The 24,614-nt window shown below is 38.3% G+C and overlaps 1 non-coding gene across 1 annotated transcript; it reads left to right on the forward strand.

Moving 5' to 3' along the window:
* The first annotated feature begins 11,458 nt into the window (after positions 1–11,458).
* On the forward strand, positions 11,459–11,531 carry TRNAK-UUU. The gene has a single exon. It is a non-coding gene; the product is annotated as a tRNA-Lys (tRNA).
* Positions 11,532–24,614: the final 13,083 nt, after the last annotated feature.

Below are 24,614 nucleotides of genomic sequence, written 5' to 3' on the forward strand. Positions count from 1 at the left end.
CTCTTTTTTCCTTTTCTCATTGGTATCTGTCTACCAGAATTTGTATAGCCATTTCCCCATTCATTTTGGTACTTAATTGTATATGGTCTTCAATTAATCATAATTGTATGCATGTTAATAGTGAGATCTATTAGGCAAAGAAGGCATAGGCTTCTATAACCCCTGATTGACTCAGCACCATTACTTCCAAAAATCTGTATCTCTTGCTTGAGAAATTTCATTCCTCACTTATAGGTGGTGTGTGTGTGTGTGTGTGTGTGTGTGTGTGTGTGTGTGTGAGAGAGAGAGAGAGAGAGAGAGAGAGAGAGAGAGAGAGATGGAGACAGAGATGGGAGGGGAAGGGGCTAGGGAGAGAGGTTAGAAGTTTTGTTCTGCTTTGTTTTATATCTAAGACTGTCACTGCACCCAATTCCCAGAATAAATTTGCCAAGGATCACTTCACTTTGGTCAGCTCAGCTGACATCTGACCAAGAGCATCATGTTTTGATGCAGTCATGGAATACCACATGTGAGGAAGGCGATGGGAGGACAAAAATGGAGCGGGGGCAGCAAGGAAAAGAACAGAGGTCTGGAAGCAAAAATGCGCTAGGAAGAGACATATGGGCGGAGCAAAATTACTCAAAATGAAGTCTGTTTAGAGACTGAGAACTAGAGCTTTCTTTTTACATCACTCTGGTTAGCAGTCACAAATATAGAGAGTCTCGACTTGGGTTCTTATCCCACTAGGCCACATGCTAAAAGGCCACATGTTAATTCTATATCTTCACGGGCCTCAGTTTGTGAATTGGAGGTATTATTTACTGTCCCGACTATATCAGTGTAGCTGAAATATCAAGTTATGTAACAAATGTGCTTCAAAAACTATACAAATATGTGCCAGATTGCATTTTCTGAAGATGGGTATGTAGCATCTCCTATGCCTTGTGGCCTTGCTACTCTCCATCGAGAACCCTGCCCTTGTATCTGAGTGGGCTTGTGACTACTTCAACCAATACAGGATATGGCGGATGTGATGCTATGATAGTTCAAAGCTAGGCCATGAGAAGCAATGCAGATTCTGCCTTGTTTTCTGGAACACGCTCCTGAGATCCTTGAGCTACCATGTAGGAAGCCCAACTACCCTGAGGCTACTCTGTTTCGATGATGTGTTGACCCCATCAATAGGCCAGGTGTAGATGCTGAGTGAAGATGCTTCCAAATGATTGCAACCCTGCCCTGCCCCCAGTCTTCTCAGCTGAGTCCCCAGACATCATGAAGCAGAGACAAGGCATGTTCAGTGCACCCTGTACAAATTCGTGACCCATAGAATCTTTGACCACAACAAGATACTTGCTTATGATCTAAAGTTTGGGATGGTTTGTTATACAGCAAATAATACCAGAACAAAATCTAACAGACGACAGTCATTATTATCATGATCACTTGGTGTAGGAAAACATGCTAGTATCATGTGGTTTAATCTCTGATGAAAAGCAAAGGTGGATGAGTTCAAAGCTACAGTTAGGAAGGAACAGAGATTATCATCAGTGTTGCCTCAAAACTGTTGTTTTCGGACAAAGAATGTCTGTGGATGCTTACTCTATAACAAATTAGAGACTTTTCCCTGGCATCAGCTGGTACTAAGAGACTCACCAAGATACTCTGGCCTTGGTCTTTCACAACGAACCTCATAGAGGTGCAGGCTGCCCCAATCCCCAAGTGCTCTCCTTGTGTCTCTGCCAGACCGAACATCCTGAGCCAGCTCACACAAACTGTCTCCCTGATCCAGAGCAGCTGTCTAATTACAATTTTGTTATTATTAATTACAGAGCAGAAAATCATTTGTAATTAGCTCAGCCTAAATCATAGTTTAAACAGCCAAAAATTACATTACAAACTAAAGTGTAATTAAAGCACTACACTAAAGTGTTTATTTAAACCCAGTTTAGTTACTGCAAATTTTTCAATCAGCTTCTCAGGCTCATACATAGATTTAATTAGTCTCCAGTACTGACAGTTTAGTGCGTTTATTCATTAAGCATCAATATTGCTGAACAAATGTAAATAAAATATAGACAGAGATGCTTTAAAGGGGCAGTCACGAAACATCTGGGCGAGATAATGAGGCTGGGAAAGATGTGAATGTTAATCAGGAGCAGCACTGAGCAAGTTTATAGAGCGGGCTTGCACTGAAGTTTGACTGGAATAGTGTGGGGTGGGGCGGAAGTCAATTCAATTCAGTTCTTGCCATTGCTCTGGAGTAGATGTCAGGTGCCACTCAGTGGAATCTGGATGAGATAAAAGAGACCATCCCACTCTACCAACCTCTGGGGCTCTGTGCATCTTCTTAAGAAACAGAAGAGCTTACAAAGGGATTCTCAGGATGAAGTAGCTTCTTTCTTAAAGGGTGTAGAGAAAGTGGTCTCTGTGATAATAGGTATCATGCACATTCCAAGGAGTAAATTTTCTATTCAGGGACTATTGTTTGGAAAACCACTCTTTGCCACACATGCAAAAATGCCTACACACACTTCTAAATGAGTTCCAGATTCTTGGAAGTACTCTTCAGGGGCAATCTCCACATTCGTTGATAGGGCTGCTGTTTCTCAACACATTCTTGGTAATTCTTTGAAGTGCCTTCAGAATCACCTTCATCATTGTTCGTTGGATTTGCCTCCATAGCCTCCAAACACCCCCTGCCCCTATTTTCCAGTCTTACCCCCCCATCATCATTTTCTTTTCTTTTTCATCCTACTACCAGAATTATTTCTCTAGAATGGAAGCCCTTTTGTGGCATTCCTCCACCTACCACCTTAGGGGTTGCTGGTTGTCTCACCAAGGTTCAGGAGCTGAAACTTCTCACACGAGGCTCTCTGTGGACTGGCCAGCCTGCTTCTCTGTCATTGTTTCGGCATTCTGTCCTGTGGCCTAATTCTTTAGGATTCCCTCAGATCACCAGACTACTTTTGGCCTGCATGCCTTTACACATGTGGTATGCCAGTCTGTGAGCTGACTTCCTGCCTTGGCTTGGCCAAGTCCTGTGCATCATTCAAAATTCATCCCTGGCAGTGTCTTGTTGGGAAGGCCTTCCTGATATTCTTGTTCTGTTCTTCACTGTAAGTAAGTACCAACCCCTCCGCACCCCCCCCCCCCCGCCGCCAGCACACATACCCTATTTCCATGCTATTATTGCTTTTATATCACTAACACCATATATAATAATCATCTAGGCCTGCTGAGACCAATAAAATATGACCTCTTTGGATTAAAGGAGGTGACAATACATAATGACTTTAGGAAGTCATTATTCACTTCAGTGTCCCCAACAGCATCCATGGTGCTTTTCACACCCCAGGTGCCATGTAAATATATGATGCGTGAAACATGGCGCTATTATTTTGGGTGTTATTGGTGGTCCCCAACCTTTACTTTTTTGAAGATAGATTATAGTCTTGGAAATAGTCATGAATTATTTGAAGACAAGATTAATAAATTACAGTGGTCGTAAAATGGTGTCCAATGATTTTTGGTAAAGCAAAGCCATACATGGGTAAAAGTAACCGTGTTTCACAGAATAAAATAGATGTGGATTAATTATTTCTGAAAAATCTCTCAAGTATAATAACATCATTGGCAAAAGGATAATGCAAATTTGGTTGTTTTTTTAAATAGTTACAAAATGATTTTTATAATTGCCCCGTTGCATTTTTGTCATAGGTAAATATTACTATTTTTGCTGGATGGAAATATTTAGACACCTTTTGCTTTATAAGTAAGTAGCAACAATGGTCAGGAACACCCTCAAGAATCACATATTCTTCAGTGAATGCAAGTTTTTCCCTTACCTGCTATGGGACGTTGGGCACTTAACCACTGTATGATTCAGTTTCCTTATTTATGAAATGGGCATTATAATAATACCTGCCTGATAGGCTGTGGTGAGAATTAAAGCGGTTAATGCATGTAAATGTTTTTGGATAATGCCTAGTATATAGTGGTGCTACATTATAGTTTATAAGTTTTACTTTTATATTAGTAATATTATTTGCTTTCCTGAAATATCAAGTTTTATGTAGAAACTTGGTATAACTTAAGTAAGTCACTGGTACTTGGAAAGGGGGCAGTTTCATTGCAACCGAGTTAAAATAGTGGATCTTAACTTAGATGTTGATGTTTGTCTAATTATTTTGATTCTCATTTGTATTGATGGATTTCATTTTTTAGATGAGAATCAGATGATACATCCAAAGTATACCTGACAGTTCCTATTGGAATATGTACATATTTATCTTCAGAATTTAAGAATGAATGAGGAGAGACATGCAAAACCATTTAAAACTAGTGAAAGGACCTAGATTTGAGTTGCAAATTGTCAGGTTATATCTCTTTAAAAATAAACCAGGGTCACCTGGGTGGCTCAGTCAGTTAAGCATCTGACTCTTGATTTCTGCTCAGGTCATGTTCTCATGGTTCATGGGATCATGCTTTGCATAGTGCTCTGCATGACAGGCTGAGCCTGCTTGGGATTCTGTCTCTCTCTCACTCTCAAAATAAATAAATAAACTTAAAGAAAATAAACAGTCTACAAAAGCATTGAAATCCTTAGTATGTACTTATGAAGCAGTCAGATTTTGAGGACTTACTTAAATACATTTGACAGGAAACGAAAGAACTGACCTTGTCTCCAGCGTTTCATGTTTTTCTTTGTTACCACTGAATATCTATTTACAAAACAGCTTCTAGTACCATGTAGTGATCTAGTTCTGGGAAAGAATTTGTTCTGCTGAAGTTAAGGCAGATACTCCTAATGAATTTAAATAACCCTATAGAATTGCTCTTTTCAGAATAAATCTTTGGCATTATCCCACTGGTTCAGATTACGAATGTCATCACAAACAATTTAGTGAGACTTGTCACTCTATTTGTCGTAAGAGTAATCTGTTTATGACACAACTCAAGATTCTTCTTATAAGAATCAATGGGAGATATTTCTGTGTTTTCTTGTTTGTTCAGAACTGGTTTTGATTCCTTCTTTGTACAGTTATCTAGAAAATCCAGAGTCAAATGCATGATCATCTTCTGGCAAACAAATGACATTTTGCAACATGCAATTTGTATATTTATTACTTTTCTCTTACTCTCAATGTACCTTTTAATGCTTCATTCACCTATTTCAATATATTGTTCTTGAAAAATATATATTATTAACTATGACATTATGTATTTATGAATTCATCTTTATGTGTTTTAGAAGAAGGACAAGAATAAATGAAAAAGATGGAGGAAGGAAAATGGGAGAAAGAAAGGAAGGGAGGAAGAAAAAAGAAAAGACAAGGAAAGGGAAGAACAAAGAAGAAAAGGGAAGGAAGGAGTCTAGAATGGAAGGAAGGAAGGAAGGAAGGAAGGAAGGAAGGAAGGAAGGAAGGAAGAAAGAAAAGGAAAGGAAAGGAAAGATGCAAGAGGAAAAGTTTTAAAACTCCTTTCGGTTGGTCCAAATATAGAGTAACCATATGGTGAGATTTCTTATATGGTATTATGTTTATGTCTCTTATATGGCCAAGTGAGTACATTATATTCCTTGTAGAGTGGGACACTATTAACAATGACTAATACCTATATCTCCATACATGTGAGCTCCTTCACCAGTTCTCACTTTTGGAAATGTTTGCAGAACATTCTGTATTAGAAGGAGTCGTTCACTTGGGTGATAGGATGTATATATGAAACATGTTGAGAACCCCAAAGCTGTATAGATGCCAATAACTCAGGCTAACACTTCTGTCATGAAAATAAGGCTATCTGATGTGTGCTATTCTTTGCCCAGAATGGTGTTCATTTAAAAGCGAAATCTCTTTTAACTTATGGAAGACAACTTATGGTTGCCCAAAACATAGGGATATCATGCAAAATCACTGAATTTATTATTTAAATTCCTCCTCCTTTTTGGTTTTCCCTTCCTTTTATTTTATTTGAAGTAAATTCATAGTTTATTAGAAAAGCCTGCCACAGCTTGCTTCAAATTGCTTGCTTCCACCAAAGTTCTTCACACCCTGACAGCAAATTGTTTGAAGTTTTCAAGATTATAAAAAAAGTTGATCTTCAAGGAAAATTTTTTTCTTTTGAATATTCTTTTGCATTTTTATTTATCTTGTACATTTAACGTAGAGAATAAAAATGTAGTGGATGCATATGATATGGTTATAATGTGAGTTGAGAATACAAAATTCCAAGTCAGTAAGTGGTCTGGAATTTCATCCTAGGAATTGGGTAAGGAGGTAGGTTTATACATTAAAGGCCCTTGCCTCCAAAAATATATCTCCTTTCTTCCCCTAAAATTCTTCAGAGGACAAAACTCATTATGCTATAATTGGATATAAAGTTTATTATATAAACATCTTGGGGGGGGGGTGGAATATGGTTTTCCCAAATCCATGCTAATATAAACCAGATAAATATCTCCCAGCTCCAGGATCACCATTTCTCCACTCTGGTCTGTATAATATGGGCTGGCCCACGCTAACCAGATTTCCCAGCCTCTGTGGTCCACTGGCCTCCATCTGAGATCAGCTAATGTGAGACAGAGAGTAGGGAGGTTAGAGGAAGGGAGGAGCTAGGGTATTCTACCTCCCTCACTCTGCTCAAGGTGGCTGTCACCTCCTCTGTGGTCACAGCTCCCAGTGGGTAGCTCTTGTTATGGTTCTAGGACCCACCAAGCAGCCTCAACTCATCTGCTCAGGTAACTACATCTCTATTTGTCTCTTCATCCCTAAGGGGTATGAGGGGTTTCTTCTGTAGCGGTTCTGACACTTACTTACCATGAGGCTTTCCAGGCCTTCCAGCTTTTTGGGAACTGGTTCCCAGTGCTTTAGGCTCTCTACACAAATTCTTGTTGTGAGGTGCTATCTTCCTGAGTGGATTTTTATTGATGTTATATCTTCATTATTCTCTTTCTCTTGGTTAATCAAAACAAACTTTTCTTAGTGATTACTTATTTAGCAAGATGACTTTCATGTTATAAGGAAGAGCAAAATAATTCATTAACTTTTCCAGTTGAATGTCTGAAAGTTTGCTTAATGTCATCAGACAGTGTGAAATACAACATCCTAGGCCCACAGGATGATCAACAAAGGGGGAAGGTGTTTCTGGGCTTGTTGCTTATGGTGCTGGAAAATCAATCTCCTGTGAGGAAGAGCTCCCAGCAATATAGATTGTTTGAGCTACTTACCATTATGTCAAATTCACTTTAGCATCTGCAAACAGACATACTGTATGAATACTGTAGAAGCACTGTTTTCTTTGTTTGCACTTAAAGGCCTAAAGTTACATAGATTTTCATAATCAAGAGAGCTTAATTCAATAACAAGTCCTTCATTTAACCCTTAAATACTTAATGTCTTGGGTCAATTTCTGTCTCATTAATGGAAAAAAATAATTCATACATAATTTGTTCCTTCAAGACATAACTAAGTATTTAGAAGGAAACTTTAGTTTTGAATGTTGGTGTCTACCCATTCTCAGCTCCCTGAACAGTTATTCCATTTCTTTTCCACTTTGAGCAATGGTGATATCACAGCCAATGAAATTCAGTCAATGAAATTCCCAGAGTAAAAACCATTTCCATGAGACTTCAGCCAAGTGTACCAGCTGCTGCAATCCCAGGACAAATTAGGTACAAACCACGTGTAAGTTTCTTCAGGTGAATAGTCAAGGGTTTGGCTAGATGTTCTGTGCATATAGATGAGTAGTGAGGAGATGACCGGATGGGGGAATACAGGCATATTCCAGTTGGTGAGGTACCAACCAAGAGGGCAGAGGGGAAAGATGTTTGGGCTTCTTTCCTGGCAATGCACCTGTTACTCCTCAGAATATTTCACCCTGGCCGTGGACTCCCTGCCATTTTCCAGGTCATACTTTTGTACCCAGAGCATCGTGCATTTAGTCATTCACTCATTCAGTGCTCCCCCTCCTAGCTCCTTGCCCCACATCTTCCTGCTAATAACCTGGAAAGAGGGGCTTACACTCGTCATGTTCACACACAGTTCTCTTATAAGGGAAACAGTCTTCCGTAAACACATTATTATATTTTGTAAAATCTTGCCTGACCACCCTAAATTGCACGATATAGTTATAAGTTTGTTATGGCTCTGTGTTCATGGCTGGTTTTCAAGCATGATGGAGCTTGAAATAATTAGTAGTATTAAGAAATAATAAAAATAAAATATGATGGTTGGGGTGCCTGGCTGGCTCAGTCAGTAGAGCATGCGACTCTTGATCTCAAGATTGTGAATTCAAACCTCACGTTGGGCATGGGGCCTAATTAAAAAGAATATGGTGGTGGTTTTTGTAGGGGGAGATGTATTATGGAAGCATACTTCAGGTGGTTTAATGTAATGTAGAAAACAGAGAAAACATGCTTGAGTAAGTGACGTTCATAATGAGATCTGAAGGATGAGTGGAAGTTATCTAGAAAATGTGTTATCTAAAAAATGCACATTGGGGCTAGGGGAGGGAAGGGTGGCAGTTCCTGTAAGAAGGAGCAGCATGTACTAAGATGTGTCAGAAAGCACAGTGGTGAAAGACCTGTAGGGCTCAGAAAGACTGGAATGTACCCTGGGAACGGTGGATCCCTGCCAGGTAAGGCTGAAGAGTAAGCAGCGGCAGGACTCTTGGATGGGTTTGTAAAATATCCTAAAGATAAAGGGGCAGCTTCTCAGCAAAAGTGGTTATTCTTAGAAGATCTTTCTTCTAAGTGAAAAAGCAGTCTTTTGAGGTGCTTTAAGAGTGAGGAGATAAGAAAGATGTGTATTACTGCAATAGGTAAGATCATCGGCAATACGGCTGAATTTTGGTAATCCAGATGGAGGAACTGGATAGATTCAGAAGGTATTGAACAGTTAGGGCCATTTGCGGTATATCATACATTGTGCAGTTTGAATACTTAGTTTGTATTCATATTCATACACATAAAAATACATACATACACATGTATATGTTTACATATATATAATTTTATACATCTGTGTATCTATCACTCATATATTCTCAAATTCTCATATATTCAAAATGAGGATCTATTGGTCATCAATAGGGCAAAATGCTTGAATTTATACCTATTATAGAAAATTCAGGAATTTTGATATTTATACTGTTCTTCCCAATTGTATTATAAGCCCTTAAAGGTTATATTATGGTGTCTCTCACAGTACCAGCACAGAGTTTAGCATATATTAGGTGCTCAGTAATGTTGTTTGGTGAACTCGAATGTGCCTGTGTGAAATTCAGCAACTAAGCAATCTAACCAATGTTAACACAAGTTCTGACCTATTCCTACATGAAGCGTTGTTGGATTGTTTGCTACTGATATGCTAGATAGAATGTATTTAGTAGGAAGTGATAAACAGTGTGGTGTTTCTGGAATATTTAAAGTCTGATGACCCCTTGACCAGAACTGAATTCATTGTACTTTCAGTTCATAAACACATTCGCCCTGAGGTTGTTTGAGAGGCAAAGGGCTTTCATTTAATATGAAGCTGGTATTACTGATTTTTTTTCTTCCACACATAGTGGGGGTGTGATAACCAAGACCTTATATTTATTAGCCCGACTAATCATTAGTAGTGGTTGAACTTCAGAGAACTTCGGGACTTTGAGTTTCAAGTACTCAAGTCTGGATGCTCATCAGAGTGTACACGCACTAGAGAAAGCCCTAAAGATCTCTCTCATTCCTGAACTGTTTTCTTGGTGATATTTGTTTTCCTTTCTTCCAGCCTTTCTGTTCAAGTATAGTCCCATAAGTAGCTCATATATAAATTCTGTTTCTATATAGTTTTTTGGTTCCATTGTGAATTTTCAGCCCAGTTAGTTCTAGAGAGCTCTTAAGCAGAAAGACTTATTTTTTTCTTATAAAGGGAAGATAAAAAAATATTTCAAATAGTTTTTGTACAGCATGGGGTATTAGAAAGAACATGGACTTATGAGCAAATAACCCAATTTGAAGAAAATCTTAGCCACTTATGGTGTGAAGTGGAACATATGACTTACCTTTTTAGCTTTTGTTCCCTTATTTACTGAATAGGGATATACATAATCTAAGTCACAGAATCTTAATATTAAATATAAAACACAAGTAAAGAGGGTTTTTTTTAATAGCCTGGCATATAGGAGATAGGATTTAAAAAAAAAAAAAGCTAAAACTACTGTTGTGTTTTTTTTTTTCCTTGTCAACTTCTCTGTTAGAGATTGAACTGAGATTATCTAATGCTTCTTAGCTACCACTCTCCAATTTCCATATAAACTACAGTCATCTAAGAGCCATGTCCATGATGAATTGATTTTGTATTTCCCATAGCATTTATCACAGTCCTGACCTAGTACATACTCACTCAGGAAACTTTTTTGAATAAATTCATAAAATAAACTTATTCAGGAGGTTGTGAAATTTTCTGTCACTGAGAATGGTATGACAAACAAACATTTTGAGAGAAGGAGCAAGCTTCATTCACTGTTACATTCCTAGTTCTTGTATCACAGTAAGGATTCAATAAATATTTGTCTTTGAATGAGTAAATAAGTGAATGAATGAAAATATTCCAACCTGTAATGATTTTGTAAAGAATATCCCAAGTAGAGAGAAAATCTACCACTTTGCAAAACTGGATAATAGGCCACCCAAGGTAGCCTGCCAAAAAAAAAAAAAAAAAAAAAAAGGAAGAAAAATTACAGAGAAGGTGGATTTAGTTTGAGAAAACCCCTTATAAGAATATTAATATTGCTTTACATAAATTCTAGGACTCAAGGACTGGTTTTTGAGTTAGGATGGAAAACCGTACATTGGGTGTTTCTGTTGAAGGTGTAAGTTAACTGGTCTGTAGTGTGTCATAATTTTGGAGAAGATAACGTTTATCTCTATACCTCTTACCTGTTTTATTCATATCGTTTTTTTCTTCTCACTTTTTATAGACTATTGTTTAAAGACAGTTGACTAAGAGAAAAATCAACATTGAGAATTTAGGAAGACAAAGGTGTTGGCATAAAGATTTGTCTGGTAATGAGTAAAACCAATGAAAGTAGAATGAAAACTAAACATTGAAAAAAAATCCTAAACATTGTAAATATGGTTTTAATTTCAAAATTTGTCTGAAGAGAACACATATGTATGGAAAAATAATTTTAAATTATGATTTGATTCTAACTCTGTATTTTATTTATTTTAATACAGATCATGAAATGGAAAAGTTTATAGACAAAAGTAAAAATTGGCCCATTCCTCACTTTTTATAGGGAATACTCATTTTTTATTTTGTTAATTAGTTTCATATAGGATAAGATTATATTTTGAAAACCTTAAAAGTAACTACAAAATATATTACGATTTATAACTTTGAAATCACTAAAGACAAATGGAGGCAGAATATATTAAAAGAGAGGAGAGGGGAGAGAGAGGTAGGATGGGGTGGCAGGGGGTGGAGTAGGGTAGGGTACCTGGCTGGCTCAGTCAGTAGAGCATGTGACTTTTGATCTTAAGGTTGTGAGTTCAAGCCCCACGTTGGGTATAGAGCATCCTTAAAAGAGAAATAAATAAAATAAATAAAATAAATAAATAAATGGGAAAATGTGATAATATATTTTAAAGGAAAGTTTTTAAAAATGTTTTACAAAAATAATTATAAAATGGGGTTCCTGGGTGGCTCAGTTGATTAAATGTTTGACTCTTGATTTCAGCTCAGGTCAAGATCTCATGGTTCATGAGTTTGAGCCCTGCATTGGGCTCCATGCTGGCTATGGAGACTGTGCTTTGGATTCTCTCTCTCCCTCTCTCTCTCTCCCTCTCTCTCTCTGCCTCTCCCCTGCTGACTTTCTCTCTAAAAATAAATAAACTTAAAAAATAATAGTTTAAAAGCAAAAAATATACAAAGAGTATTTGATATCCTACAAATACAAAGAGTAATTGATTCTAGCATAATAGTGTAGGAGATTTCACTGGAGTTAAAAAATTGAATGTTTTTATATCTACACACACATACACACACACACACACATACAGTTACATAGCAAGACTACATATTGTTTTCAAGATTCTATAAACATCTCAAAAGTAATCATGTACCAGGCCACCAAGACACGTACAGATCTTTAAAAAAATTTTTAATTAGAAATAACAAGAATTTTAAAATAATAAAACACCAAAAGTGAATCTTTTAGAATAAAACAAACATAAGGTTGAATAACTATTGGGCAAAAGGAAATCAAATTTTGCAATACGGATTTTTTAGAAAAATTATTAAAATTTAAATTCTACACATCAAAATTTGAAATGTGACTAAATTGGTAAAGAGAGAGAGCAATGCATAGCTTTAAGTATTTATGTTATTTGAAAATAAACACTATAGAAGTGATTACAGTAGTTCAAGAAGTTATAAAAAACATAGTAAACTTAAGAAAAGAGAATCTGATAAAAGTAGAAATCATTGAATTAGAATACAAAGTTGATTTGATACATAATATTTTGCTGAGAAAACATTAAAATGAAAAGCTCCTAGAAAATCTGATTATGTGGATATGACAAATAAAAAGAAAATGAAAAAAAATCTAATATAGTGTTTTCATCCATTCACATCCCTAAAACACATTGGCTAACACATCTGGTTAGTAATTCAGCTGGCACATAAACTGTCAGAGACACAGTCTTAAATATTGTTGCCTGATCTCAGGAAGTAGGATGAGGAGGAGAAGAAGGAGAAGTAAAAGGAGAAGGAGGAAAAGAAGGAAGAGGAGGGGGAGGGGGAGGAGAGGGAAGGGGAGGGAGGGGGAGAGAGACAGGGAAAGGGAGAAGGAGAAGGAGAGGGAGGGGAAGAGGGAGGGGGAGAAGGAGAGGAAGGGCGAGAAGGGATGGGAAGGTGGGAGAAGGAAGAGGTAAAGAGAGGGAGAGGGAGAAGAAGGAGAAGAAAATATTAAATTATCTCAAAATTTCAAACCGGTTTCTGTAGGAAACTAAGAATAGGAAACTAAACCATAGTCTTATGTTGCTTAAGATGTCACAGTCAGGAAATGGTAGAAAGACGGTTCAGATTTAGGTTTGCTTGATCCTAACACTTTCGTGTCCTATGAACTGGCACAGAACACTTTTCACATAGTTCTAGGTCTCCCATTTAGTTAACACCAAGGCATCTGTAGCAGTATCAGCCTGCATGGTTATGTAGGATTTTCTCTAGCAGTTTTCTACAAATGAGACAGGAACAAGATCACAAGGTACAGGAGAAATCTTGTACTAAGGAGAAATCTAAAAAGGAGAATCTAGTTGGAAGTTGCAACAATAACAACAACAAAAAAGGAATGTGTGGGGATAAGTTTCTCTTCTACTAAACTTCATTGACTAAAGGAAGGGCAAATTTGCTTACTTCCCAAGGTTCAAATATGGGTACTGAAGAAGCAAGCAGGTCTGGGTTCATAGTAAAAGGAATTCCACTCAAGAAGGGCTCCTTGAGGTGGAGATAAGACCCGAATGAGGGAGGCTAGTTGGAAAACTGGGGGCTGTTGGGGTCTTAAGTGGCAGCTAGATACAAAGTCTTGTCCTTGTGAAATAGCTTCAGCCAAAATCCCAGCAAAGGATCCCTAAGGAGCCCAGTTAAAGTGCCCCAGGAGAGAAGGAATTAGCTTTTTACACCTCCCAGCAGATGGTGCCCCAACAAAGGACACTAAACCCAGATCATTAGTGTTTTGATCCAGTTTATCTTGTCTGCTCTTTTCTCTCTTTCTTTTTCCACCCTAGCCATCAAGGAGCCAAAGCGGGAGCTAGGGAGTAGAAGAGGAGGTGGAGAGAGGAAGAGGAAAGAGGTCGACCATATCTCCTATTCTACTGTGGGTTTCAGTTTAGGGTAGTTGAGACCCAGAAAAAGGAAGAAGCTTTAAGTTGGGTAAAAGTCTAGAGTTCTGATGTTATACAGGTGCAATATGCTAATTACTAAAACAAGATAAGTTTTAGGACTAAAAGATTTTTAAAACGTGCTTCTGGCCTCAGATTTAACTAAGGGGTGGTGAAGAATGAACTCATAGAACAGGATTGAAAGGGCAAAAAAAGAAACAATAGGTACAAACTTAGGTGTAAAAGGCATAAAAGATTATAAACTTAGATATAAAAGGTATAAAAAACAACAGGTACCAAATAGGTATAAAAGAAATAAGCTATGGATATGTAATATAAAATATAGGAACTATAGTTGTTAATACTGTAGTGTATATTTGAAAGTTGCTAGAGGAGTAAATCTTAAAAGTCTTCAAAACAAGAAAAAAATACATATATAACTATGTATGATGACAGATATCAAATAGACTTATTCTGGTAATCATTTTGCAGTATATAAAAATTCTTTTTTATGATTTAAAAAAATTTTAAAGTAATCTCTATCCCCAAGGTGGTGCTCAAACCCACAACCCTGAGACAAGAATTGCACACTCTTATCAATTGAGCCCACCAGGTACCCCAAACGCTGAATCATTATGTTATAGTCCTGAAACAAATATACCGTTATATGTCATTTATATCTTAAAAAAAAACCCAATAAGGTCGGTTTTGACTTTAATGCTACCAAATATAACTCATTTAAAAAAGATTTTGTAAATATTTCCTGAATACCTATCATGTGCCAGGCACTGGGGTTTCAGAGATCAACAGAACAGGCAAGGTGCCTGCACTCATGACAATTATATTGTACTAAGGCAATTAGATGGTAGACAAGTAAACAATGAAGATACCAGAAAGCATGAATTTTATGTATAGAATAAAATTGGAATGATGTAATACAGAGTTTATTAGGGGAATAGTTAAGATAGGGTAGTCAGTAGCAGCTCCTCTGAGGAGTTATTTAAGCTGAAGGCAGAATGGCAACTGGGATCCTGACTGCAAGTGATGGGGAAAATTCATCACAAGCAGAGAAAATACTTAGGAAAAGGCGTAAGATGAACACAAGCTGGGTGCAAGCCAGAAACAGAAAGGCCAGGGTGGGCTTGAGCACCCTGCCCTAGGGAGGTAATAGGTTGAGACAAGATTAGAGATAATGGGAGGGGCAAGAAACCAGAGACCTCTGTAAGGTAGAGATATGGGCTTAATTTTATCCTAAATGATAGAAAGACAAGGGAGGGTAAGGAACAGGGAATGATGTGATCTGCTTTACATTTTGCAGAGCTCTCTGGGTGCTCTATACAAAATGGACAGTCTATTGCTGAATTTCTGGGAATTTTGAAAGCCCTTTGTTTAACATGGTCATTCTTAAAATTGGCCATGGCAGATATATTTATACCATGGAAATTGGCAAATGCTACAAGTCAGGGTTTTTCTCCCTCTATTAAACATTTACCAGCACACTGCTGAAAACATGATAGGCAAGCAAAATAAGCTGCGAGACCAGGAAAGACACCCCATATTCATGGATAAGAAAAATGACTATTGTTGGAGTACCTGGGTGGCACAGTGGGTTGGGCATCTGATTTTTGATTTTGGCTCAGGTCATGATCCCAGGGTTGTGGAATCAAGCCCTCGGTTGGGTTCTGCGCTGAGTTTGGAGCCTGCTTAAGGTTCTATCTCTCTTTCCCTCTGCCCCTCTCCCCTGCTTGTACTACCTCTCTCTGAAATTTAAAAAAAAAAAAAAAAAAAGACTATTGTTAAAATATCCATAATACACAAAGCCATTTTTAGATTCAGGGAAATCCCTGTCAAAATGTCAATGACATTTTTTTTCATAGAAATAGAAAAAAAAAATCCTAAAATTAGTATCGAACTAGAGAAGACCCCAAATAACCAAAGCAATCCTGAAGAAGAACAAAACTGTCAGCATCACACTTCCCAATTTCAAATTATATTACAAAGCTATATTAATCATGTATTAGTCCACTATGGTTCTGGCATGGAAACACACAAAAACAAATGGAGCACGACTGAAAACCCAGAAAGGAACTCTGACATACACAGTCAACTAATATTCGGCAAGGAAGCCAAAAATACTCAGTGGGAAAGGATACACTTCAATAAATGGTGCTTGGAAAACTAGATAATCACATGCAGAAGAGTGCTATTGGACTCAAAAAATTAATTTATACCACTCAAAAAGTTAACTCAAAATGGATTAAAGACTTAAACATAAAACCTGAAACCATAAAACTAGAAAAAAAACAAGAGAAAGTTTCTTGACACTGATCCTGGCAATGGTTTTTATAGATGTGACACCATAAACACACAGGCAATAAAGGCAAAAATAAATATGTGGTACGACATCCAACTAAGAAGTTTCTGCTCAGGAAAATAAGTAATCAACAAAATGAAAAGACAACATAAATGGGAGAAATTTTGCAAACCATATCTGGTAGAGGTTAATTTCCAAAATATAGAAGGAACTCCTACAACTTAATAGCAGAAAATAAGGAGTTAAATTAAAAAATATGCAGAGGACATGAGTAGAAGTTTTTCTAAAGAAGATATATAAATGGCCAGCAGGTACGTGAAAATGTACTTAATATCACTAATCATAGAAATGCAAATCAAAACTACAATGAGAAATCACATCACGCCTGTTAGGATGGCTACAATAAAAAGACAAGAGATAGCAAATGTTGGCAAGGATGTGGAGAAAAGGGAACACTTGTGCACTGTTGATGGGAATGTAAATTGGCACAACCACTATGGAAAATGTTATGGAGGTTCCTCAAAAAATTAAAAATGGAACTAACAGCAATCTCATATCTAGGTATATATCCAAAGGAATGAAGTCAGGAACTTGAAGAGATATCTGTACTCTCATGTTCATTGCATCATTAATCATAGTAGCCAAGATATGGAAACAACTTAAGGGTCTGTCTATGGATGAATAGATAAAGAAGATATGGTATGGATGCATACACACCCACACCGCCCCCCCCCCCCACACACACATACATACAATGGAATAATATTTAGCCATGAGAAAGGAAATCCTGCCATCATATGTGACATCATGGATGAACCTTGAGGACATTATGCTAAGTAACAGAGAAAGAAAAATACTGTTTAAATGTGGAATCTAAAAAGCTAGACTCAGAGTAGAATGGTGGTTGCAAGGGGCAGAGGTTGATGAGATAGGGGAAATGGGCAGATTTTGTCCAAAGGGTATAGTTGTAAGATAAATAAGTTCTGGGGATTTAATATAGAGCATGATTACTAGAGTTAACAATACCATATTGTATACTCGAAATTTGCAAAGGAAGTAAATCTTAAATGTTCTCACCACAAAAAAAGAAATAATAATTATATGAGGTAATGGAGTTAACTAACCCTACTGTAGTTATCATTTTGCAATATGAAAAATATCGTATCATCAAGTTGTACACCTTGCACTTATACAATGTGATATGTCAGTTATATCTCAATAAAGCTGCAGGGGTTAAAAAAGAAAAAAAAAACAACCCACAAAATCAAACCAGTAAATCTATCCAAAGAGGATCACATTTTATGCTGCTGCTGTTTCTCCTTTGACCATTTGGTGTCGCTGTGGAACATGGATTCATTGAAGCATAGTGAAGTCCTTTAGGATTGCAGAAGCATGATGGTGACCCAGGGACATATGGCTAAACAGCTGGCACTCCCAGTAGGTACTTATGCACTGTCACAAGCACAGTAGTAACTGAGGTCAGAATTACTTGCCTGACAGTGATTTCTCAAGACTTAGAAGAAGATGAAGTCAGTCTTCCACATGGTTCCACTGAACTACAGTATAGCTGTGCATGTCCAGTGGCATAGCCATTTATTTCCCACTGCACAGAAGTCCTTTACTTTGCCAGTTCCAAAACTTGTTCCATTTCCTGCTCCAGGACATTTGACGTTTCTTTATTCAAACGGACAAGGAGAGAACAAGATATTGACATGATTTGTTCTAATTGTGAGAATAGAAGTAACAAAAGACATTTTTTTTGCATTTGGTGTAGTAGTGTTGTTAATGTCATTAATTTTTTAAAAGAAATATTTTAAAAAACATGCTAGAAAAATCTTATTTGTCATCGTCTTAGTTCAGATTAATTAATATCATACTCCTTAAACCTAAGTCTTTCCATTGCTTTGTAAATTGTCAGTCTAGTGCATGCCAGCGTCAACCAGTTGCAAAAACAGTCTGAGTGGATTTACAGTACTATGGAGAGATGGATGGCCATCTTCTTCTAAATTGTGCCAGCTGCCCAGTTTATTACTCTCATAATGATTCCAGCCTCCTGGGGAGATGAAGCGCTTTGCCACACACTGATCATGCTTCAAAGAAGATACTTCCATCCTCTTCGTGTATTATCTAACAGAAACTCAGTTGTCATTCACAATTTATTAGCAATAATGCAGGAGGTAGGGGTGAACCATGCATACTAGGTCTTTGCATGGAGGTCTGGTATGTTTCCCCACGGACAGGTTAAGAGAAGGGTTTCCCTGGAGATGCTGTGTCCAACTTACTCCTCCACCTCATGCTCTCATCAAAAAGACATCATGATTCATAAAAGCTGGAGCATTTGAACAAACTTCGAATTTGGTCCAAGTCTTCTGTTTTTTGTTGCCCCAAATGGATTACCAGAGCAGCTTCCCAGCCCCACCCTGTGTCTAAGAACAAGAAAATGAAACCTGGTTCTTTTACTTTAATGAGTATTTGCTAATGTGGGTTCATATTCAGAAAATTCTAAGCTGAGTATTTTTGTGGCTTTAATCATGAATTCTCTCTTCTTCCCCCAAATTCATATGTTTGAGCCCTACCCCTTTATGTGACTATATTTGGAGACAGGGCTTGGAAAGGGGTGATAAAGGTCAAAGGAAATGATAAGGGTGGGACTCTTACCTGGTAGGGCTGGTCCCTTAAGGAAAGAGGAAGAGCCCCCACAACTCTATCTGTGTCATATGAGGTCACATCTGCAAAGGAGGAAGAAGTCCTCTAGGAATTGACCGTGCTGTCACTCTGATCCCAGACTTGTAGTCTCTAGAACTGTGAGAACATAAATGTCCTTGCAGCCATCCAGTCTGTGGTATTTTGTGTTGGTATCCTGAGCAACTGAGAGAGTACAACATGGGGAGAACAAAGGTCCTTGTCCTTTGTCCCCCCTCACTGCCTCATGAGAATAGATGGTCATTTGCAGAATAAAGGTTTCTGGGGGAAGAACAGAATGCCTTCCAGGGACCTTATTATAAGTTGTAATGCTTCCCTTCACTTGCCTTGGTAAAATAAAATACAGACGTGTGGTAAAGGAGTGAACCTCACTGTATAAACTTCAACACGAATCTTGTATTGCTTCTTCATAAGCTTGCCAAACATGTCCAAACAGACTATTACATAGAATAGCTAACTAGTGTCTCTCTCTCTTTCTCTGTCATATCTGCATCTAATATTGCTATAGGTTTAAGACGTACCAGTTTTTCAGTGATGTCTAATTTTATTAAAATCCCTTGTTACCCTTGTTATCCTTATAACATTTGTAACTCCGTATTTGATTTCTGTATTCCCAGTTGTACTCTGAGCTCTGTGATAGCAGGGTTTTGTATCTCTTTTGCTCATGAATTTATCCCCAATAACTACCACAATACTTGCCAAAGAGTGAGTGCCCAATGACTATGTATTGAATGAATGAAATTGAATTAATGAATTCCTGTTTCATCATGGCCTAATTTATTTTGGGGCTCAGGCCAAAATCCTTCATATCTTAATTAAATTGACAGCTCTGTCCCTCCTGGCAACATTACAGATGAGAAATAAAGATGTTTGATGCAGGTGCTCAGTTTGGGAGTTGGGACATTTATCAGAATCTAATCACCCATGTCTGTATCTATTTCTCTGCTTTCTTACCTCTCGTGCAACCCACATAAAAGATATTTAATATCCTTTTCCCCTTCTCTCCAGTTTAGGGACTACAAGTTAGATGACTATTGTCTACCAAAGTTCAGTCCTAGAAAATGAATCCAATCAAGCAAATCTAAAAGCTAAACAAAGAGGTTAGCAGTAAATGGATCCAATCCCTACATGGGTCTGTCTTATTTTACATTCTCAGGAAACTGTACCATGTGGATTCAACCAAAGTCTGAAATTATTTTGTTCACCGTGGCATTTAGTGAGATTAGTTCTTTTAAAACATACATATGATAGAATTCCTTAAATTGTCACATCTTAATTATCCACAAATTTTATTATGCATTGTGAACTGGAGTCTGATACTCTGTGCTAAATGACAATCACACCCTGATATAAGAAGAACAGATGTATACTGGGCCACCTGGGTGGCTCAGTTGGTTGAGCGTCCGACTCTTAGTTACTGCTCAGGTCATGATCTCAAGGTTCGTGAGTTCGAGATCCACATCGGGCTTCATGTAGACAGTGCAGAGCCTACCTGGGATTCTCTGTAACCTTTCTCTCTCTGCCTCTCTCCCCCCACAGAAATAAATAAACATTAACAATATTAATTTGAGCTCTTACTGATTACTTAGACATTGTGCCATTCCTGGGATTTTCTTACCTGCACTTCTCTCTCAATACAGGTGGTATTTTCTCTCACTGGCCATTCACAACTCTCCAGGTATCTATCTATCTGATCATTCAGCCAACTAAGGTCTTCTCTTGGAGTCCCACCTCCTCATTAAACGGCTCTCTTGGACAGATTCCTTTTAAGATGATTTCAAGCTGACTTTCTCTCCTACAAGGCCCATATCTGGTCCACGTGAAAAACTCACCTTGTTGCTGGGGCTGCCTCAAGCTTCTATGGTACCTTTCTGCAAATAAGAAAAAGGTGACTCCTTTGGAAAGATGCATCCTTGTAGACCACATGGCTTCGTAAGTCACTAGTTCCTTCGTGGAAAGAAAAGTGCATCCCTTGGAGTGGGCAGCTGAGAGCTTGCCCTTGTGGAACAGAGAGAGGGTGTGTTTCACCCTCCATGTGCCACCTCAGCCAACCACCTTCATGCAGTACACACATGATGCAACCTTCTCCATGCAAGGCCAGGTGTGGCCAGTGCAGCTGTCTCCTGGTTTTCTGTCTAAGAGCGGCTAGCTGGCCACGGTCATCCACCATAGGGCTTCTCCTCATGTGGATCTGGCTCCAATCTCTGTGCTCCGGCTACACCAAAGATGAAGCATGTTCTTTGAGGACCTCTACCTGTCACACCTTGCTTCCTTGGAAATGTTGGCACCCCTTCTCCTTCCTGCCAGGTAAAGACCACTGCTGTCCAACAGTTCTTTCTTTCTCTCTCTCTCACTCAAAAAAACAAAAAACAGAAAAACAAAAACAAATGCCGTGGGGCACCGGGGTGGCTCAGTCGGTTGAGTGTCAGACTCTTGATTTCGGCTCAGGTCATGATCTCACTGTTGGTTCGTGGGATTGAGCCCCATGTCGGGCTCCTTGCTGACAGTGAGGAGCTTGGATTCTTGGGATTCTCTCTCATGTTGGGATGCTTGGGATTCTCTCTCCTTCTCTCTCTCCGCCTCCCCTGCTTGCCCTCTCTCTCTTTCTCTCTCTCTCAAAATAAATAAATACACTTAAAAAAAAAATGCTGCTTTCAGCTTCTACAACATTAACCCTTTTACATCTTTGAAGTAGGGTTATTCTTGTCGAACTGTTTTGAGCCAGCTCCTTTGCGAGTCAAGTTCAGGTGATCAGGTGCCTCCCTCTGGAATGTGCAAATGGTGTCACTTAGTGGTTTGTTCTAGCCTTTTGTGATCTCAGTCAAAAAGGAGATTTTTAAGAAGCTCCATTTTAATATCCTCTCTCATTCATTAAAAAAAGCCCATGTTCATGTTGTTTATGAACAGTGCAGAAGTCTCTCATTCACATTCAACCAGTTCAAAAATCTGGAGACCGCTCTTATGTCATCTACACCACCTAGCCTGCTTTCTGTTGCCTGTTCCTCAAAATGACAGTGGCTTACACACTTTTCCCCATCCTGATTGCCTCTTTGGTCATATTCTAATTTGCCTCGGTCTTAAAATGTTGACCTGTAATTGAACATAATACTCCAGATGTGGCTTGATCAGAATATAGAAAGACGATGACTTCCCATAAACCAGAAATTACACTTTCATTAATGCAGTCTAAGATCCTGGGCTTTTTAGCAGCCACATCACACTGAATTACAAAGTTGACTGTAATTCAGAATAATATCCAATTTAAAGCAAGTGCTATTCCCCTGCCAGCTGGATAGGGTTTCCCATTTTAATGGAGCATTTAAACCAAAATGAGGTTAATATGTGACCAGAGGTGGCATTAGACCACCAAAGCACGTTATGCTCCTAAATTGGTTGACTAATAAGTGTCACAAATCAGCTCAAGTGAAACTGGAAGTGTCAACTACCTTGACTACTTGTCAACAGGAGGAGAAATTGGGGTGGTAGAGGTAATAAACAAGTCATTTTTCAGAATTATTCATAGGTATTTTGTCTGAAGGAATAGGGCTATTTATTATACAACACGCTCTCTTTGGGTTTTAATATGATATTTAAAATTCAGCGCTCTTTAATTTTTAAAAACAACATGTTTCTGATGTTAAAATACTCGTTCATTGTAGAAATTTGGAAAACATGGCAAAGTGTAAAGAAGAAAAAAGAATATGTACCCACTACTGTTAACTTTTTTTTTTTTTTTTTTTTTTTTAGCGTCGATGCTTTTTTGTTTCAAATTGCTTTTGCAGAGGGGAATAGTCACCTGAGTTAACACAGCTTTACGATATTCATCTTTAATAGCTGGAGATAAGTGCCACTGAGTTTCTTCAACCAGGAAGTGCTTTCGTGAACAATGCTCACGGAAGGCATGACTAATAACTTATTATGCAGCATTAGAGAAATCTGATTTGTCTCGTTTGTCTGTATCTATTAAAACCACATGACACTACCATATTTGTAGGTAAAGAGTGGCTGAATATTGGCAAGTATCCTATGATTCCACGTGGTAAGTTTGTGGCAGTCTTGCAAAGTCTTTCTTGAATTTTGTGAATGTCAAGACAGTTTTTCTATATTTGATCTAATAAGTAGCCCCGTTTGGGAGGAGATGGCAGAGACTGGGGAACAAATGAGCTGCTCACGCCTATGGTTTTCAAGGACTAAAATGCAAAGACTACAAAGGTTAAAAATTTTGCATAAGTGTTGATGTGTTAAGCACATTTTAAAAATATTTTTTAATTTTTATGTTTGAGACAGAGAGAGACAGAGCATGAGTGGGGGAGGGGTAAAGAGAGAGAGAGAGAGAGAGAGAGAGGGACACACAGAATCCAAAGTGGCTCCAGGCTCCGAGCTGTCGGCACGGAGCCTGACGCGGGGCTCGAACTCACAAGCAGTGAGATCATGACCTGAGCTGAAATTGGCCAGTTAACCGACTGAGCCACCCAGGTGCCCCAAGCATTTTTTAATATACCCTTAATTTGTTTGGTAACATGAGCTTGGGTACTATGTTTCTGTGAGTCTTTGGTGATACCTGTCCATTTTGTATTCTATTTCTAATATACATAGTGCTGACCAGACACTATAGATTAATGTCCTCAGGAGGGTTGCAATAACGTGGGAGTTTGTTTAGCCCCTCTCTTTTACATTTTAAGGAAGCTCTAGGCCTGTATATCCATGCAAACACATTTTCGAATAGGTTAAATGAAACGTCTCTCTCTTGGTCCAAATAAAATATCTTAAGAAGAGTAGCATAAATCAAATCACTGATACTAATCTTTCATGTGGGCAGCACTTGGGTGAAATAGAAATACATTTTTTTGTGTGTTGTGATTATTGCTTAGTGATCAACTGTTCAATTGAATTAGCCTTCGTTTTCCATTTTCCTTGCCTCTCAAGGTATAATTAAAGCCTGATGTCAACTCTTACTCGAGGTCCCATCAATAACTTCCACTTAACCACTTTTAAGAAGACAGTCAGCCTTAGAGCTCAGACAAGGAGACTACAATTCACAACTTACTGTTTCGATGACCCTTAAAAGCCATCCCTGGTCAATAATTCAAACCAGTGTCCAAGTCTCTGTATAAGGGGGAAGGAATTAACCTTTTGTGCCCTCGTAGCACTGTTTCATCCAGGTAATGTAAATCATTCAGATTGAACACATAACAAGATAAAGAACAGGTTTTCTCTGTGCACATAGGTGAAGTGGGCTGTCTAAGAAAAGCAAAGCAGTCATTTCCCTTATGCTGGAAACAGAAAGAATAACAATGCTGTAGTGGAGCTGGAAGCTGCTCGTTAGGCTGGTATTGGAAATGGAAGAGGTCAGAGCAGCACCAAAAAGCTGCAGTGATTGCCCAAAAGCAGGTTACATGGAAAACACTTGAGCTATTATATTAAACACTGTTTTGTTACTTACAATCAGAAATACATTTCTATTTGTTACCTCCATTAACCTCCCCCCAAACTTGGGTGTTATACCTGCTTGACCCAAAGGAAACTCAAGCTACCAGAAATTAAGTGATAAATTGGCTGCAGTACAGAGAAGGCAGAACTTGAATTCAAAACTTCTGAATCCATGATTTGTGTTTTTTCCACTACCTCACAGCTGTTTAAATGGTCTTGAGTCTTCTCCATTCTCACGGAAAGCTGGGGGTGGGGGGGCGGACATTCAGTCCAGGTGGTGGAGAGGTTCAGCTCCCATCTGTGTTGGATATCAGAGCTGATGGCCTT

The sequence above is a fragment of the Leopardus geoffroyi genome, chromosome D4 (assembly GCF_018350155.1).
Source record: "Leopardus geoffroyi isolate Oge1 chromosome D4, O.geoffroyi_Oge1_pat1.0, whole genome shotgun sequence".
Taxonomy (NCBI): Eukaryota; Metazoa; Chordata; class Mammalia; order Carnivora; family Felidae; genus Leopardus; species Leopardus geoffroyi.